We start from the raw sequence: 6,259 nt of genomic DNA on the forward strand, positions 1-6,259 counted from the left end.
GCAGTACCCCTGGGATACAGCTTATGTCAGAATTGACCAGAATGTATTTTAGTAGCAGGTCAGGAGAACTTACGCAGCAGGTTAGGATAATTAACGTACAAGCTAGAGAATTTAGGTTCATCCTAGGAAAAGAGAATGGTTGCTAAATGCAAAAAAACAAAAAACTTTGATGTCAATTTGACATCTGTATCCCATCTAGCCATGACCATCCAAATCGGTGGCCTCAGATTGGCCTATATTTCTACTGAAATGACATATGACAACTGTTCTTTTCCAAACAATTCTTTATAATAAACTTATATTATTGAAAGACCTCAAACCTAAAGGCAAATTAATGGAATGCTCCCCCTAGTTATTTATTGACACAGTAAATCAGTAATAATATGACAGGAGTCGTACCAGACACCTCTTCAGAATAAGGCTGTTTGGTTGCAAAAACAGCCATAAATAAATAGATCAATAAATCAATAATGTAGCCTCTCACAACAAACAGGTCTATAACTGAGAGCCAATGTGTCCGTCTGTCTTCACAGTGAAGTCGGACAGGCAGAGATACATCTCTCCAACACGCCTGAGAAAGGGGGTTAAGGACAGATAGGAAGGCGAGAGAAAGAGAGCTCCTAGAAAGAGCACTGTAATGGCATGTGTCTGTGTCTGATGACTAAAACAAGTTGGTCCACACCTCTGGCAGAGATGTACTGAAACATGAGTGGAGACTCAGTACGTGGCAACAGCAGGGACAGCACAAGAGATTAAGTGAAATGCATCACGTATGACAGATTTAATCAATGGTCTGTAAAAATCAATAAACACTGATAAGTACTGCTCTGTCGACTTAAAAAAAAAAACGAGGAGCATCTCTTGCACTAACTATCTTTTATGCTATAACTGTGTGTGTGTGTGTGTGTGGGGTCGCCGGGGTACATGAGTGTAGGATACAGAATGCTGGTGGGCAGGTTGTCGTTGGCTGTGGGAGGCAGGGAGTTAAGTGACTCCATCAGAGTATTGGCCCTCAGTCTGCTCTCCTCTGTAGGAGGGGGGTGGAATATACTGCACTGGAGCTGAGGAAGAGAGGGAAGAGAGGGGGAGAGGTGAGAAAGAGTCAATGGGTGAAGGAGAGACAGCAAGAGACTAGAGATAGAGAGAGACTACAAGAGAGATGAGAGAAACAGCTATAATACAGCACCGGCTTTTTTCCACCTGCCCTCTTTGCATGAATGATGTGGACTGCGGTGTGAGGGGTTGGGAGGTCCGCCTCGTAGGGGACTGTTTCCTGACTACTGCTGAGGTGTGCTGGTCTTTCTGGCACTTCTAGCTGTTGAAGCACCCAGGTGGGTGCTGCACTTCAGTAGTGGACTATCCAGCCTACCTACAGAGGAGGAGACAACAAACGAGGTGCCTGATGAAGCGCTCCGGGCCTGTCTAAGTAACTGACTGACGCCGCTCCCTCTCAGTGCCATCGAAGGTCCATCCGCTTACGCTACTGCCCAGCTTTTCTTAACTGCCTGGCTGAACACACCTTATCATCTGAATCTGTGGAAGACCATCACCAAGACCTGACAGATTTATACATTTGTTTTGTTTGTATTTACAGCATATTTGAGATTCTATTTGTAATGAAAAGCGCTATATAAAATAAATATATTATTATTATTATTATAAGAGGCAGCATGCAGCGGATATCGTGACAGGCCAGTCTCCCATAAGACCCGCTCTGATCTGACAAGCTACTGAAGCGCACACTGCTGGAGTACATTCAGCTCTGCTAACCCCTGAATAAGAGTCAGTCACACACACACACGTCAAAGCTCTGTCACTAAGGGAGGCAGCAGGGCCAGCATGATGGTGTATCACATGACAAATGGGGACAGTGATGACTTTCAGTGCAGTAACATTCCATTACTGAGCCAGATGAACCCTATGAGGGCCTGTGTCCTGCCACTGTCATGTGTGACACAATGGCGTAGAGGTGGTGACAGGGGGCTGCTTGAACATGGGACAATTTAAAGACTGTGTCTCAGTGACGTTAAACATAGTCTCATAGGGCTTAGCCTGTGTGCTCTCTGTTTGCGTTTTACTCTGCTGCTGTATGTGTTCCAGTCAGTGTGTTGTGTACTGTACCTGTGTGAGCAGCTGTCTCAGGGCCTGTGTTTTGTTCTCTCCCAGCTCAGGCCTCTTCTCCACCGCCTCCAACATCTGACACAGGTCTGGCTCCCACACCACCACCCTACTGCCATAGCGCAACAGCTGCATGGGAGAGACATGTGTTGGTATTCAAGGCTTCATCGGGGTGCTTACAAACAGAAGGCAAAGACACATTTGAATACACTTCAAAATGGTCCTGCACTGCTTCAAAGACCAACAGTAGTGAGTGTGTCCGGGTGCAGTCTTGAAGCATTTGCATGCTTCCCATCCGAAACAGTTCGGAGTAGTTCATATATGTGTATTTATTATGACGCCGTTTTGGGACGTTTGTCTTCAGCAAGGGTTTTCGGCTATTTGTCCACACAAACATTTTTCTTGTGACAAGCGGAAATTCGGTAGAAAAAGTCTACGCCCATTCTTCGGTGATTGGTCAACAGTAGGGATTCTTCAATTAAGTGTTTGTTGTCATTCAACGACAGACAATTCGTTTAAGCAGATTTTTTCCCTTGAAAAATACTGCACCAAACATCTTAGATGTAAAATTATGTGACTAAGATCTCCTTGGCAAAAACATCTAAATGAATTGAGTTATCTTAGATGAATTCTAACTATTTTGAGGAAGTATATACTGGCTATGGCGTCTCAAGAAAAACAGTACTATTGCCGCTATCTTCTAATTTTTCAAGCAAAGGTCTTTTAATGGAGTATGCGAGCACACTCGTTCAGTTCACCTAGCAGAGTGTGGCTGGGTACAGTCTTACCAGTGTGAGTAGTGTGAGTGTGGCTGGGTACAGTCTTACCAGTGTGAGTAGTGTGAGTGTGGCTGGGTCTGCGCAAGTGTTCTTCACTGACATTTTCAACCTCTCCTGAACGAGTCTGTAATAACTTCATGTTTGAAGCAGACCACCATAGTCCTGTCGCCAAGGAAGTGAAGGTAACTCCTAAATGATTACGCCTGGTAAGCATCACGTCAGTAGCCATGAAGTGCTTTTGAAAGGCTGATCATGGCTCACATCAACAGCACCCTCCTGGATACCCTAGACCCACTCCAATTCGCATACGCCCAAAGTTCACAGATGACGCATCTTCATCACACTCACACTGCCTGTCCCCCTGGACAAAAGGAAACACCTATAGTGAGTGCCTGTTACATTGACTACAGCTCAGCGTTCAACATCATAGTGCCATGAATCTCATCACTAAGCTAAGGACCTGGACTAAACACTCCTCTGCAACTGGATCCTGGACTTTTCTGATGGGCCGCCCCAGGTGGTAAGGGTAGGCACAACACGTCTGCCACTCTGATCCTCACAATGAGGGGGCCCTCAAGGGTGTGTACTTGGTACGGCTCTTGTACTACCTGTTCATCCACAACTGCGTGGCAAACACGCTCCAAACCATCATTAAGTTTGCTGACTGATCTACAGACATACACGAGACAGCCTATAGGGAGGAGGTCAGAACTGGTCGTGTGGTGCAGGACAACACCTCTCCTCAATGTGAGCAAGACAAGGAGCTGATCGGACTACAGCGGGCCGAACAGGCCCATTACACATCGAGGGACGGGGGTGTAGTGGAGCGGGTCGCGAGTTTTCCAAGTATCCTTGGTGTCTCCAAAATTTCTACAGCTGCACATCGAGAGCATCTGACCGGGTTGCATCCACCGCACTGGTAATGGTAATCTGCTCTGCATCTGACATAATGCGCTACAGAGGGTAGTGCATACAGCCAGTACATCACGGGGGCATGCTTCTCTGCCATCTAGGACCTATATAATAGCGTGTCAGAGGAAGCACATAAAACACCCAGTCATAGACTTGCTCCTGCTAACCGCATGGAGCGGTAACGGAGCGCCTAGTCTAGGATCAAAAGGCTCCTTAATAGCTTCTAACCCAAGACCATAAGAATGCTGAACAATGATCAAATGGCCACCGGACTATTACATTGACATCCCCGCATTTGTTTTGGTACACTGCTGCTACTCCGTGTGTTATTATCTTATGCATAGTCCTTCACCCCATAGCACAACAATAGTACAAATCTTCAACTAACCTTACCCCACACTGCTGGTCCGGATACCCCCTGTATATAGCCTGTTATTGGTATTTTATTGTGTTACTGTTTCATTTTATTTTTTTAACTTTTTTGGTAATATTTCTTTAACTCTTCTTGTCTGCATGTTGGTTAAGGGATTGTAAGTAAGCATTTCATGGTAAGGTCTACAACTTGTTGTATTCGGCGGATGTGACAATAAAGTTTGATTTGATCTGATTTGAGACATGAAAGACAACCAACACTGGCCATAACCAATGACAAAATCACCAGCCACCACTGTGGCAACCTCTAGATCACCTTTACTCCACACACCTTCCTCACCCTCCCATTGGCAATCAGACCATAACTCTTCCTCCCTAAGCAAAAACTCAAACAGGAAGTACCAGTTACGGACTCAATACGGAAGTGATCGATGATGTGTATGCTCAATCTACAGGGCTGTTTCACAAGCACAGACTGGAATAAGGTCCGGGAATTCATCCGATAACATTCAGGTGTTTACCATTTCAGTCACCACTGGCTTCATTAATAAGTGCATCGACGACGTTGTCACAAAAGTGACCTACATCACGTCCATCCCCAACCAGAAGCCATGGATTACAGGCAACACCCACACTGTGCTAAAGGACAAGAGCTACTGCTTTTCAAGGGAGCGGGTCACTAATCTGGACGTTTATAAGAATCCACGCTACGACCGCCAACGGTCATCAACAGGCGCAACCCGTCAATAAAGGATAAGATTGAATCCTACACCGTCTCTGACGCTCATCGGATGTGGCAGGCGTGCAAACTTTCACGGATTACAAATGGAAACCCAGCCGCGAGCTGCCAGGCAACGCGAGCTACCAGACAAGTCAATGCGTTCTATGCTCGCTTTGAGGCAAGCAACACTGAACCATGCTGACAGTGCAGCTGTTCCGGACGACTGTGTGATCTTGTTCTCCGTAGCCGATGTAAGACCTATAAACAGGTTAACATCGCAAGGCCACGGGGCCAGACGGAATACCAGGATGTGTACTCAGAGCATGTGCTGACCATCTAGCAAGTGTCTTCACTGACATTTTCAACCTATCCTGACCCGGTCTGTAATACCAAATTGTTTCAAGCCACACCATAGTCCCGGTCCCAAGAACGCCAAGGTAACTGCCTAAATAACTATCGCCCGTAGCACTAAGATATATAGCCATGAAATGCTTTGAAATGTGGTTCATGTATCACATCAACCACATCATTCCCAGACACCCTGAGACCCACAGATGATGCAATCTCTATTGCACCCTACACTGCCCCCCACCACCAGGACAAAATTAATGCCTATATAAGAATGATGTTCAATGACTACAGCTCAGCAATCACAGCAGTCCAAATGAACAATAATCACAAGCCAGGACCCGGGATGAACTACTCCCTCTGTAACTGGATCCACGACTCCTGACAGGCCGCCCCAGGCGGTGAGGGTAGGCAACAACACATCCGCCCACGCTGATAGGACTGATCACCGACACTATGAGAAAGCCTATAGGGAGGAGGTAAAGACCTGGCAGTGTGGTGCCAGGGCAACAACCTTTCACTCAAAGTCAGCGACACAAAGGAGCTGATGTGGACTAAAGGATATGCAGGGGCGAGCACGGCCCCATCCATATCAATGGGGCTGTCGTGTACGTCAAAGACTTTGAACTTCCTCAGTGTCCACATACTAATGATTAAACATGGTAAACACACACCCACACAGTTTGAAGGGCACAACATTGCCTCTTCCCATCAGGAGGATGAAAAGATTTGGCATGGGCCCGAAACCTCCCAAAGGTTCAACAGCTTCACCTTTGAAAAACATCTTGACTGGCTGCATCACTGCTTGGTACGGCAACTGCAAGGCGCCCGACGGCAAGGCGCTACGAGGGTGGTGAGTACGGCCAGTACATCACTGTGGGCCGAGCTCCCTGCATCCAGGACCTCTATACTAGCGGAGTCAGCAGAAGACTCCAGCAACCAAGCCATAGACTGTTCTCTCTGTTCTTACTTGCTACAGCTTCTAACCCAGCCACAAGAGTCGCTAAAC

General features: G+C 46.7%; 1 pseudogene; it reads right to left on the bottom strand.

Moving 5' to 3' along the window:
• Nucleotides 1-266: 266 nt before the first annotated feature.
• Nucleotides 267-6,259, bottom strand: part of LOC112069363 (meiosis inhibitor protein 1-like) — a 42,348-nt pseudogene continuing 36,355 nt past the window's right edge.

The sequence above is a fragment of the Salvelinus sp. IW2-2015 genome, unplaced genomic scaffold (assembly GCF_002910315.2).
Source record: "Salvelinus sp. IW2-2015 unplaced genomic scaffold, ASM291031v2 Un_scaffold992, whole genome shotgun sequence".
In the NCBI taxonomy this organism is placed as follows: domain Eukaryota; kingdom Metazoa; phylum Chordata; class Actinopteri; order Salmoniformes; family Salmonidae; genus Salvelinus; species Salvelinus sp. IW2-2015.